A 13,279-nucleotide genomic window follows, 5' to 3' on the forward strand; every position below is an offset into this window, starting at 1 on the left:
TAAGAGCCACGGCCAAGGAGGGCACGTGTGTAAAGTTCTCGGGGTTCTGAAAATCGCCAGTTATTTTCCTGTAGGACATCCTAATGTGATAACTAAGAAACAGATTTTGTACGTTTTCATGTGTCTTGGAAACCAAGTAGACGCTGGGTATTATGGTTCTTCTGTTTTAATTTAGCTGTACAATTAGCTGTACAAACAGACAAAGATAGTGGCTAAAGCCCTTTGACGCAGATGAACCAAGAAAACATGTACATTTCTGAATCCCTTTTCCCTGTTAGAAGATGTATATGTGGGTGAGTAGGGGGAGAGAAGGAGGTCTGTGGACCTTGCCTTTTGTTCCACACACATCCTTTCAGGGTTTCCCAAAGCTGAGACACAAAAGAGCATGCTTTATTGTAACTGATGCACTTATGTTTAAGATTGTCTTCTGTTTATTACAAGAGATACTGGTTTGTCATACACCCTGTACTGCTGCAAAGTTTCCTTTCAAGGCACATTTACATAAATCAAAAGATCAAATGTAAATAAAAACATTAGGACAATGAGGGTGTGTATACATGATAAAAATTTGCAAAGGCTCAGGGACCAAAAGCCAGAAGATATTATGTGGATACGTACCCACTAACCATTTAAATGAACCGAGAACCCAGACATCAGAGTTAGGACTCCGGGGTCATTATGGAGAAACTGGGGAGCCGCCCCCCTCCGCCCCCGCACCGAAATCCCTGCAGCTGCTGTGCAGGCTGACAGCCATGGTCACCTTGGGCAACCTGTAGAGAACTGAAAGTCGGGCCGGTTCCTGGAGAGTGGAGAAGAGTCCACTTGGTGTAGGTAAACAAGCCTTCGTTATAAATGCCTTCACGGTCTAAATATACCACCCCTTAAGAACTTCAGGTTGTGGGTGATCTGCCTTGGTAAGAGGTCATCAAGCCCCTGGTTCCAAGGCTGCGTTCTGGTGGTGAACTTCGGGCTGGGTCCTGACAGAGCCCGTGCAGGTGTGGCTGGTACAGCTGGGGGGGGTGTGATCTCCCGCAGGCTCTCTCCAATGCTCGCTCGCCATGCAACACGATGCTCACCCACTTCTCCTTTCAGCGTAAGGTTTCTAAAGACTGAATTTCAGAGTTGTAAAACTTCAAATGCCCAAGCATCCTCTTTCCTTGGTTTGTAAACAGCGGCTGCCGTGTGGACAGGCAGGGAAGGTGGTTGGAAGTGGGGGCCAGGGACAGAGGAGTGATGGGTCACTGCCAGGAAACTAGAAAAGACAGAAGCACAGACTACAGGAGGAGACAGCGGGCAGGTTTAAGGAGACAGGTGAGTGGGAGAGAATCCCAGAGACCAAGGGGTAGAGAGGAGCATCGAGGAAATTGACTGCTGTTCACGCTCGGCCAGTGAGCTTTAGAAACCATCCTTTATGGCTTTTGAAGGAAACCAGCTGGCTTGAGCAGGCGGTGGTAGGTTGTTTATTAAAGTGATGCCTCTTCGGTAGCACTGAACAAATGAAGTATGTCAATAGCGTTAGGAGACCACTTTAAAAGATGGGGAATTCGAAGCTGGAAGGAAAAGGAAAGGCACTCAAAGGCACGTTTCCTCAGCTCCCTGGGAAGAAAGCAAAGGAAGGAGGGTCAGGGGACAGACAACAGGAAGCAGGAGCCCCGCCCTGCTCGGGGGCGGCGGGGGGGGGGGGGCCTCCCTTCACAGAAGCCGGAGCAGCACAGCACAAAAAGGAAGAGCCAGGGAGAAGGCACCGGGGAGGATGGTGAGGAGGGCGGAGGCTGGCCCAGGAGAAGGTGCACCTGGGAGGGCAAGGGTGGAGCCTGGGCCCCTCCCAGGCAGACCTCTGAGCCCTGTTGCCCTCATTTCAAACTGGCGGCAGCATCGGAACTCAACTCACAGAATGGTCTCCAGGGGTAACTGAAAACATGCAAACTCGCTTTGCTGAAGACAGAATAACAAAGTCAGAAACAGACAGTAAAAGGCAGAAAAAGATCTTTTAAAGGTTTATGGGCAGAGTAAAGGAGCCTGTTGTAGCTTCCCCTGAGAGAAGGGAAAGACAAGAGATAAGATTTGCAGCACCAGGAATAGAAGAGGAATTTACTAATTAAAAAAATGTGATCCAGAGATCAAGCAAACTGAAAAGACAGCCAAGAAGACGGGGGAGGGATCAGTTAGGAGAGGGCAAGACCAAGAGAGAGATTGAGGTGCTGGCTACCCCCAGACCCAAGGTCCAGTCGAGGGTGCCGGCTGCTCCGGTGGAAATGTCAAGGAGAAATGGCGAGAGGCCAAAAGATGGGAGAAGATGGGAAAGTCTTAGGTGATAATAGATCACTGGGTGTCTGTTTTAGAAGGAGCCAAGGGATGCTTTTGAAAAGCTCTGAGCCCTCCTTACCAGTCTTAGACAAATCTAATCCCAACCAGAACAGACCTGAGTAATCAACAAGTTGTCGGGAAAGGTAGAAACCAGCCCCCTAAGATGGGGAGGTAGCATCTCACTGGTGGCAGTTCATTCCCAGCATGAGAAGAGTAATGACTTTGCACCTCAAGCCTTCCCGCAGTCTTGAGGGAAGTCCTGGAGGACTGTGTGGAAAGGTGGTCAGAGGAGTAAGGCCAGGCCAAGGCTCTGGCTGTCATCTAGCTCCATTTTCTTCTGGGTCTGAATAGAGGACGCAAGGGTCTGAAGTGCAGCGTGAAGAATGTAAGGTAGACACAGGAGAGGACTTCCTGGCCATGAGGGATTTAGTCATCAGGACAGTCTACTTAATGAGATGCTAGCTCGTTCTTCTGAAGTGGTCTCTTAAAAAATGAGAGAAATCTCGCCTCTGAGGTGGTTGTGTATGAAACTGCTAAAACGGAGGATGCACTCAGTGACCTCCTAAGGCAACCCCCAAATTTACTCAGTGACCCATGGCAGGTGCCCTAGAGAAGTGGAAAATGGGTCGAGAGTTCTTCTGACAGCTGCTGACCAGGGGTGATTAAAAGTGTCTCCTGTAGAAATGATGTCAGGACGGGCGTCTAACAGGACTGAGTAAAGGAACGAAAAGCTTAGTTCTTTTCCTCCTTTATTCAATAACCCGTACGTTGCTTTCTTCCTTCGGGCGTGGACTTTTACCCATTACTGCCTTGCTCTCCCTTTGCTTGTGTGGGTTTCCCTGTCCTAAAATTGGGCAGGGGTCCTCCAGCTGCCGCATGCTATCAGTGAGTGCACAGGCCTGGAGAGGAAGGGTGAGGACTGCAGGCTGGCTGGCTCCAGCCCCAAGAGAGACTGTGAGTAAAGTCAGAAGCCCCTTCCCCTTTGAGTGTAGATGGCTGGCAGGGAAGGAGGCTTGCTGGGCTGGAGCAGAGGAGACAGGGAGAGGCCAGAAATGGAGAAGAGAGATTTGAGGCCAGAAAACCAGATGGTACCCTAAGAGAGATGCCTGGCAAGGTTAGGATTTAGAGTAGAATCAAAGGGAAGACCCAGGGGCAGAAGTCCAGTAATGCCCAGGGGGTGGATGAATTAGCCGACGGCCAAAGACGCGAGGCTGGTTTGAGGTTGAAGGAGGCTTTCCAAAGGCTCGGTCGGCTCCATGGACAGTCAGGATGACCTTGTGTAGTAGTCACTCGAATGCAGAGGGAGATGCGAGGTTGGGTGCCTTTTGAATACGGGGCGATGACGTGTGTTTGTGCCTGCCTGCCACATTCTAGAATGTTCTTCCCTTGCTCAGGACCTACGCCCAAAGTAGGGCGGTGACAGCCCTTGCTTCCTGGGTGGTTTATCGTAGGATGTAATTCCTGCAGGTCACATCCCCCAGAGTGGTGTTTGGAGCCTTCTAGAAGCTGAATCCTTGCATCAGCCTGGGTCCTTGGGTCCTTCCCTTGGAAGATTTTGACCAGAGTTTGATTCACCCTGGCAAAAACGGAAAGAAAAAAAAAAGTAGAAAAATATCTGGCGTTCTTCCCCCTGGAATCCAGGAAAATGATTGTGTCTACACATAAATTCTCTTTTTTGGTCCATTCACTTGAAGTAAACATTGCTTTATTCCATCATGAGTTCCAGACCTAAAGTGTGAACCGTAAGAGGTTTCATACCTTTTTCACTGGTGATCCTGGTACCAGATCTCACCTTTGTTTTGAAGTTCCAGGCGGGGCACCATGACGGTGGCAGGACGGTGGGTGAGGGCTGTAGCGCCTCTCCACAGCCTGGGTTGATGGGAGATGCTGGCGAGAGTTTTTCACGGTGGAAAACAGTGGGCTTTGGGCTAATTGGAGCTGGGGCGCTGGCGTTTGAGTACGGATGCTGCGCCCGCTTATCTAATCAGCAGTTAGAGGAAGTCGTTTTTATCTGTGCAGTGCATCTCCTCTGAACCGAGAAACCCCATTTGAGCTTGGGAGAACTATTATCTCACAGCATCTGAGCATTAGCTGCAGCTGGTCTCGAGCTTGTTGGGATGGGATGTGCGCTGTGAAACAGTCTCACAGAGAAACCCGTCCAGGGCTGAACTCCATCCAGGGCTCGGGTATCTTGGTTTCCCGGTTTCTTCTGAGGAACAGCTCAAAGCATGTCATTTAGATTCGTGTCCACGCCTCTGGTTTATTTAGTTCCTTACTCCTTTTCGTAGTTGACACATTGTGCAGTGCTTTTGATGGGGCGCCTTTTAAAGATTCTGTCTTCTTCATCTTCCAATTTGCCGTCTCTGCCTGCGGTGCCTGGTGGAGACCACAGAGGTTACCATACATCACCAAACCAAGAGGAGGCCAGTTGGAAAGATTCTCATTTTCCTGAATTTCCCAAAACGTGAGACACAGCATCAAAAATATATATATATATTTTGCCTACTGTCTAAGTCTTTCAAGTTTTGAAGAGGGACTATTATGTAGCAGGTTCATTGCTTCCCATTTAAAAGTAAATGTTAAGTTTTTTCTGACCTCTGTTTTGTGGGGCAGTGCAAAACACTTGGAAATCATGATCTTTGTGGAACATCTTGACACGTTGGTACACAAAATTAAAATAAGTGATTGTGTGCTGCATGGGGTACCATCCTGTACTGGGTTGTGGTGTATAAAGTGAGACCAGGCAGCAGAGGCTTCTGTGTGTCGTGCCTGTGGGGCGTGTGTGTGTGTGTGGTGTGTGTGTGTGTGTGTGTGTTCTGTGTGGTAGTCAACAGGACACCACAGTGGGTCGCGTGGAGGAGCATCTCTGTGCCTCGGACCCAGCTGCAGTGATTCCGTCCTGCTAGCCCTGGCAGGTCGCCTCCCTGTGCGGTGAGGGTGTCACCTTGCCCATTGCTGTAACCAGGGGGCCGGCGGGGCTGCGAGGTAGGGCCATCCGTGCAGCGGCAGCCGTGGGTGTCATTATCATCCATCAGGCATGCTTGCTGTGAGATCTCTGCGGGATCTGGACACCAGATGAGCACGTGCTCAGGTCACCTCCTGGCAGGTGACTTGGAGGAGAAGCACCAAGGTGGTGACCTCACAAGACGCCGAAAATTCCCAAGAAAGAAGGCAAACGGGAAGCAGCATGTGATCGGTGTGGCAAGACCAGAGGGTCTCAGCAAACTCCGGGTCCTTCCCAGCGGCTGGAGAGAGCGGGATACAAGGCAAGGCCTGGCTGGAGGGTGGAGGGCTCATGAATGTCCCCCCACCAACCCCGCCGTGGTGAGGGCTGGCCCACCGGGAGGATGGGCTTGGGGACGAGGGACTCGCGGCACTGAACTGTCAGGTCATCTGAGGGCCAGTGTGTCCTGCTTGTACTCAGAGATCAGTGACCACACGGTTGGAGGCTGTCAAGGTGTGTGTGACCGAAAGCAGGGCCCCTGCTGGAGGCCAGGCTGCTCTGGGCCCCGCCCTCCTGTCACCTCCCCACTGGGTTCACTTTAGGATTTGGGACTGCACCGTTTAGGTTGGCTTTGTGCTTCGTTTGAACTTGTGTTTCTGTGACTCTTAGGACATGAGGCCCTTCCATTCAATACCAGTAATATTGACTGAGCCCTTCTCCCTGGCTGGCTGATGCAGCCGCTGCCTCGCAGACCTTAGCAGTTACAGCTTGCAGACTGATTGCCCAGTGCCGTAAGGCACGGCAGAGTGCTCACAGGGACATCAAGTTTTCTCTAAAGAAAGTGGACAGAAGGGCTTGTTCCCAGCTGGGCTGGGGAGTGGGGTCATGGGGAGACTCAGGGAGCTGAAGTTCTCACAGAGGCGCGAAGGTGAGTCATGTCTGACCTTAGGAAACGCGTGGTAGTTGGGAGGGGCAGAAGTGGGTGGGCAACGTCACAGCCAGGGCCCCCGTGGCCAGCTCTGGGAGCGAGCTGTGGGGTTTGGAGGGGACCCCGCCAAATGTTTCCTCCAGACCTGAGTGCTGGCAAGATCATCTGGGGACAGCAAACGGGGAGAGATGTCCTGTGCCTGAGCTGGGAGGGGCCGGGTGGGGAGGTGATTCCCAGCAGTGGGCACAGCGTGTTCCACGCGGTGTGGGCACGTGAGTGAAGGGACTGCAGCAATTCTCTTAACAGAACGGGAAATGGACCCAGAGTTGGGGTTGGCTGGAAGTCCGTTGACAAGTTTGTAGCCGAGGAACTGTCTGGAAGGCAGGGCATGGGAGGGGTGGACGGAGCTGGTCTGGCTGTGCCAGGAGGGGTGCTAAGCACCAGGGCCTCGGGAATACATGTGTGTGATTGTCGGGAAGAGAAAGCGAGGGAGGAAGCAGAGAATCAGTTGCTTGATTCGGGTACAATTTTCTGGAAAGAAGCATGGTGTAGAAGTTACCGGGATAGAGGTTTTAGGGAAGATGCGAAGCATGAAAGGGAGGACGGAGGGGCTGGGAAGGGGCCTTCGGGAGTTGGGTGGTAGCTTCCCAGAGGGCTCGGTAGGGGTGGAGGCCCAGATCGAAATGTAGCGGAACAGGAGGGGCCGGGGAGCTCAGGCAGCCGGCAGACAGTAGGGATGCGGGGACGGGCCAGGAGCAGGCTGTGAGGATGCAGCCAGGGAGGGTTCTCAGGGTGGCCTGTGTCAGAGGAGGATAGTTAGGTCTGTTAGAAGGCAGATGGGAAGGAGTGACTAGAGAGAAAGGACTAATATACGACAGCCCAGTGGAGCCCCAGCGCAGGCAGGCCCGGCCACCCAGGGGCTGGGCTGGGGTGTGTCTGCCTTTCCTGCCCCCCACCAGGCCCTTGTGACCCTCTCCCCTCCTGCATTCAGTCTCCATTCGGAAATGCCACGTCCAAGGGGCCCTCCCTGACCTAAAGTGGCAGCACCAACCTCTCGCTCTTCGCCTGTCCCCACGTGCAGGGAAAGCACGCCTCTGGGCTTTGCTCACTGCATCCCAGCATCCGGTGGGCGCCCAGGATGCGTGCACCGAATGCATGGGATGGCGGCCCAGCTCTCTCAGGCAGAGAGCTGGCAGGACAGCAGAGAGAGCTTTTAAGTTGACGGTTCATCACGTGGATTTTTTAGGCCCCTTTTCTCAGTGGGTACCATGGGTATTTGGGGCGGAGAGCCCTTCCTGGGCTCACTGTCCTTCCCCCCGCCAGGGGCTGTTTAGCCACCTGTGTCCCACCTCAACCCCCTCATCATGATGCCCAGGTGTCACCATGTTTCCCCACTGAGAACCATCTAACCTGAACACCGTCGTCCTCACATGGTTCCATGTGTCCACTCACGCGAGCTTCACACTGCAGACAGGCGTTTTGTGGCTGACTGTTGAAGATTTTTTAATACAGTCAGTAGTGTCCCAGAACCAGAAGTATGACTTTTTTTAAAAGGGCATAACCTATAGAAAAACGGGGCCCGGAGAGGTTGGAATACCCCAAGCCTGGCATTTCCAACCCACGCTTCCAGTTTTCTTTTTTTGTTTGTTTTTTGAATTTTATTTATTTATTTTTTATACAGCAAGTTCTTATTCGTTCTCTATTTTATACATATTAGTGTATACATGTCAATCCCAATCTCCCAGTTCATCTCACCACCACCCACACCCCACCCCTGCTTTCCCTCCTTGGTGTCCATACGTTTGTTCTCTACATCTGTGTCTTTCATTTCTGCGTTGCAAACTGGTTCATCTGTACCATTTTTCTAGATTCCACAGATATGCATTAATACACTGTAGTTTCATTTTGTGTCTCCAAAGGAGTGTGTGAACTTGGAAATGCTGGTTATTTTTACAAAGAGAAACCAATGATGGGCTTCTGTCCATCTTCTTCTGACAACCTAAATCCGGGATCACATTGTACCTAGTTGGTTTACTGAGGGGAATAAAGATAGATTCTTACCTATTAAAGTAGAGAGATAAGCAGTATGTTCTGTTTTAGGGTTTTGGTCCCCATTTTATTCTCTGCTTTGTTCCATCTGTGTTGAAAGCATACTTAGCTCTGGGGATAAAACAACCAACCGACATTTTGTTAACTTTCCTTCTACATGGGGTTTCAGAAAGAAATGGAAAAAAAAAAAAAAAAAAAGCTTTTGAGCTGTGGTTGCCAGTTGCCACCTGTCCTATCTGGTTAGGACATTTCTGATTTGGGAAGTGTAAATATAACCCAGAAAAAAAAAAGCTTCCCCTCCTTTTATGCAAAAGTAGAAGCCTAAGCAGAGCCGAGCCCTAACCATTGCCCTGTAAAGTTTCCACAGTACCAGTTCGATGAGATGAAAACACTTGCTCGGTTGAGCCAGGCCCCAGGAAGCCGCCTTCCTGGTCCCACAGCCGTGGGGTGGGGTTGAGGCCGAGCCCACTGTAGCCGCCAGATAAGCCCAGCACCCTGCAAGGTCTTAGCAGGAACTGCAGTTCACACGTTACCGCAGAGCCGCTCAGAATTGTAAACCCTTTGCCTGTTAGGACTTGGCGGGGGGACAGGAGCTTACGGGCAACTAGGAGACTGTCTTCAGGTTCTCAGGCTGGAATCAAAGCTTCCAGGCTCTCGTTATCTATTGGTAGTCGGTGGACTACCGTGATTGGAAGGATTTACACCGAAGAAATGGGCAAATGCTACAAATTAGGAATTTTTCTTCTTTTTTTTTTTTTTTTTTGAGAGCTAGTTTACCCGCATACAGTGGCTTAACTCTGGTTGTAATGTCTTGACAGCTCCAGTGGAAAGCAGGAATTATCTTACTGATGGCTGTGTGGGGTGGGTGTTTTTTGGAGGGGGTGTTAGGGAAGTCTCAGTCTGTTGGGGAGACCGGGGGCAGTGAGGGGTAGATGCAGCTTGTCCAACACGAGTAGATTCCAAGTGACGCTTTGCTGTTGATGTCACAAACTGGAAATGTCACAGCAGCTAGATTCTCTGTATTAATAAGTAGAATGCTGCTTTAGCAGTTTAGTTTTGCTGCTGGGGGAGTGCGATTAGAAAGGATTCTGTGTCTTATTTATGACATAGTATTAGTATTATTATTGCTGTTATTTCGGTTTAAAGAACTTTAAATGCAAAGCGAGACTTGTCTGCATTCCATCAATATGTTGCTAAATTACAGTGATTTTTCCAGGCAAGAATTGGGCTCACGCCGTTCTTCAAAACACATGGGATTGAACTTGGTCTTCTCAAAAAAGTTTCTGTATTGAGTTCCTTGGATGAAACACAACCCTGAGATGTGGGTACAGATCTGGGAGGTGACCTCTGTGATGGTCCCTAAGTATGTGGTGGCTTCACTGGGACATTTTCTCAGCGAGGGCCCAGCAATGCGTGAGCGGCCTGGGGAGCGGTTGGAAAGCTAATCGCCATTGGAGGACCAGAGAGGCTCTTTCCGACATTCGTGCTCGAAGCACCTGACCCTGGCAGCAGCTGGATTAACGGAAGAGTCTTCGTGCCCTACTTTGAGGAGTGAGTTTAGCTGCAAGGATCTTTCAGCAGGTCTAGGGCGTGTCTCGCGAGGCTGCCTGCCAGGAGAACACTTCCCCTGCAGGGGATGTGGCTGCAGGCTGTTGATTTCCACTGAAATCACCCGGGCCTGATTCCGGTGAAGCCCTGAACATCCGGTGTCTTCCCCGCAGGGTGGGGTGTGATGGACGGAAGGCCTGCAACCCCAGGGCCTCACTGTGCTGACAGAGCGCGTGGCAGAGACGGCCACTTTCCTTTTCAGAATGAAGGACTGCCACACTAGAGGTGAAATGCTGCTGAAATGAGAAAAGGACTTTTATGACAGCCCTGCAGGCAGCTCTGTGATTATTTTTATTGTTATTCTTGGAATCCGGCAGAATTTTGCTCCTGTCACAATATCTCTACTCTCTCCAGTCAGACGCGGTAACAATAAAAATATGACTTAGCCTGTACTCCCCCCAGCACTTCTGATGGCCTCTGTTTCCCCCCACCCCCCATAATGTTAAATGATGACGATTAACTATTATCGGGTATAGAGAGCACTTAGGTAATCTTAGCATTACGGTTCAAGCGGCCTTTGGCGAAATTCATGTTCAGTAGACAATGCTGTGGTTTTAAGTGAGAAGAGAAGGGAAGAGAAGGGAAGGGGAGGGGAGGGGAGGGGAGGGGAGGGGAATTATTTTGTCATGATCAACACGACACTTACAATTTTAAAGAAGTGCTATTATTATAAATATGTGGACTCACTGCTGATTTTTATACTTGAAGCCAGAGCTATAGGTGTTAACAGTTAAGGGTTTGTATTTGTTCATTTGTTTGTTTTTCCCATTTCAATAGCTTTTTTTTTTTTTGACTGATGGAGTCTCTCCTAACAAGGCATCCTTAAAATCAGCCTGCCCTCTGTACGCACACACATGCACACTCTCTGCAGGGTAGGTGTGGGGTCCTTCCAGCCAGGTCCTCGCAGGCAGCTGGACTCCAAACCTTCTGAGACATGGTGACCTTGAACAGCCCTTGTTTGGGAAAAGGTTTCATGGATGAATGACAGCCAACATTTCTGGAACATATTTGTGAAATCTGGGAATCACCTATTCCAGGGTAGCACTGTCCATGGAATATAATAAGACTCACATAGATAATCTCAACTTTCTAGGAGTCACATTAAAAAAGAAAAACGGCACAGCTGGGACGAATTTTTATCTATATTTTATTTAACTCAGTATGCCCCAAATTTTATTATTTAAACGTGCTGTCAGTATAGACAATCATTAATGACCGTTTTACCCCTTTTTTCTACTGAGTCTTTGAAACCCAGTGTGTATTTGAGGTTTACAGGACATCTCAATTTGGATTGCCCATGTTTCAAGGCTCAGAAGCCTCCTGTGTCCAGCGGCTGCCTACTGGACGGAGCAGATCTGGGATTCTATGGAAGTATGTGTCATTACATCATAGAAAACCTTTTACAATTAATTCTTGCTGAAATTAGGCCCCAAACTAGTTAGTCTTCCACTTTCTGAAAGTAGTTTTTAAATCAGTTTTATCTTCAAAACATTTTCTCAATTGTCATCACAAAGGAATTGGAAATTTTGCATTTTAGTTCTTCTGGTTTTGGCCACATTTGATTTAGACAAAACCTAGGTCCGGTTCCATTTTTTTTACATCATTTGGATTTACTTAATGTAGCTCTGTTTCAGCCATAGGTTTTGTAGGCATTTGATTAAGTACAAAGTAACAGGAATAAAGCAAAATGTAAACATGTAAAATAAAATAGTTTTCCAAAGCATAGTAGCGGAATGAAATACAGAAATCTACTATTTTTTCTTGTTTTAGTTTTCATCCATTCATTTTATTCTCATGCACTCTCTATGGTCATTTTGGGTGGTGGGAAATCCTTTTGAATGTTTTGAAGCAAGGCAACTGTTTTATAGACGTAAAGCGCATTTCCATAAGAGTGCCGTTAGGACAGGCACCACACGAACTGAGCTCCAAAACCGGGCACCACCATATTGGTGAACTTGTTTGCAAAAATTGTGGAGAATGAAGCTTCTTGATAACGTCCCAAAAGATGCTGCTGCAACCTGATGAAGCAATGGGGCAGAGGTGGTAAAGGAGAGGCTTCTTTCTTTTATTGTAATGTGGGAAAGGAAAGCAGCCGGTGCCTACACTGCACCCTGAGTAAACAAGCCTGGGGTTTCATCTCGGCACCAGGTCCTGCTGCCCGTGCATGGGGCACCCTGGCACCCAGCCAGGCTGAGCTGTGTGCAAGCCAGACCCCAGCCTTCCTGTGCAAGGACGCCTCATGCTGACTTGCTGGCTCGCTGCTTGCATCTCAGGAGACAGCGTGTCCCTGTGCGGCTGCTGGGTTTCCTGAGCGCAGCAGATCCAAAGAGCCGCAGAGGCAGCACTGCGGCTTTGATTGTGCCGTCGCTCTCTCAGGCTTTTTTTCTTTCTTTCCTCCTGTCTCTTTCCTTCTCTCTCTCTTTCTTTCTTTCTTTCCTTCTCTCTCCCTTCCTTCCTTCCTTTCCTTCCTTCCATCTTTTCTTTCTTTCCTTTTTTCCCTCCCTCCCTTCCTTCCTTTTCTCCCTCCCCTTCTTTCTTTCTTTTTTCCTTTCCTGCCAGTGTTTCTTCCTTCCCGTCTTTTTTTTAATATTGTTCTTGGAAACAGTTTCATCAAGGTTCTCTAACTTGGGTCCAAGGACCAATGATGGAAACGTTTAGCTCAGGAACAAACTATCTTAGGAGGCCTCAAGGAGAGGCTGCTCCAGTGCCCTCAGGTACCGCATACCTGGGCGATAAGTAACCTAATGTAGCAGTACAGTCGGCAGTGACGGGAAGACTCACAGCCTCCCAAGTTCAAGGTCACTGGCTCTTGCCTTTTGCTGCTTGTTAAATGGAATAGACAGGGATGACCTGGTTCATGATTTGTTGAGAAGAACCATGTCTTTGTACAAAAGGGCTGTACCAGGAAAAACCATCATGGGGAAGGGTTGCCTCTGGAGCTGAAGAGCACACCTTCCCCAGCTGAGCACACGTGGAGGAATGCCGTGCCGCCAGGCTGGGTTCCAGGCTGCTGCACCTGAGTGCATGTGCCCAGCACTTGTCCTCAGGGGCCCAGATTTTTCCATTGCTCACACTCACTTTGTAGCTTCCGCACCGTCATTCCCCGCTGAACCCCAAGCACCTGCTTTTGAATATTTGAGGCAAGCCTTTCTTTTTCTTTTAGGAATAGTCAAAAGTCCCTTTGGAACCTTAGACCTTTGCACGAAAGTGTTGACTTAGTCTGGGGAATGCTGTTGTTTGGTTCAAAAACACAGTTAAATTGTAAAGTAGTGAGAATCGTTTTCTGGGTTGACATAAGTTCACTCTAAAAAATCACCCCCGGAAGACGATGAGTCCAGCTTGTTGTAGGATTGGAAGCGGAGCTCCCTGCATGCACTGCCTGCATCTGCAGGTACAGTGAATGAATCAGACGTTTTCCCTAAGTGCATCCTGTGTAAGGTAGT

General features: G+C 49.4%; 1 protein-coding gene across 9 annotated transcripts in view; it reads left to right on the top strand.

Annotated features, from left to right (window-relative positions):
- IKZF1 (IKAROS family zinc finger 1) overlaps window positions 1-13,279 on the top strand; it is an 88,653-nt gene that overhangs the window by 23,631 nt on the left and 51,743 nt on the right. The gene's annotated exons all lie outside the window — the stretch shown is intronic.

The sequence above is a fragment of the Stenella coeruleoalba genome (assembly GCF_951394435.1).
Source record: "Stenella coeruleoalba genome assembly, chromosome: 9".
Classification (NCBI taxonomy): domain Eukaryota; kingdom Metazoa; phylum Chordata; class Mammalia; order Artiodactyla; family Delphinidae; genus Stenella; species Stenella coeruleoalba.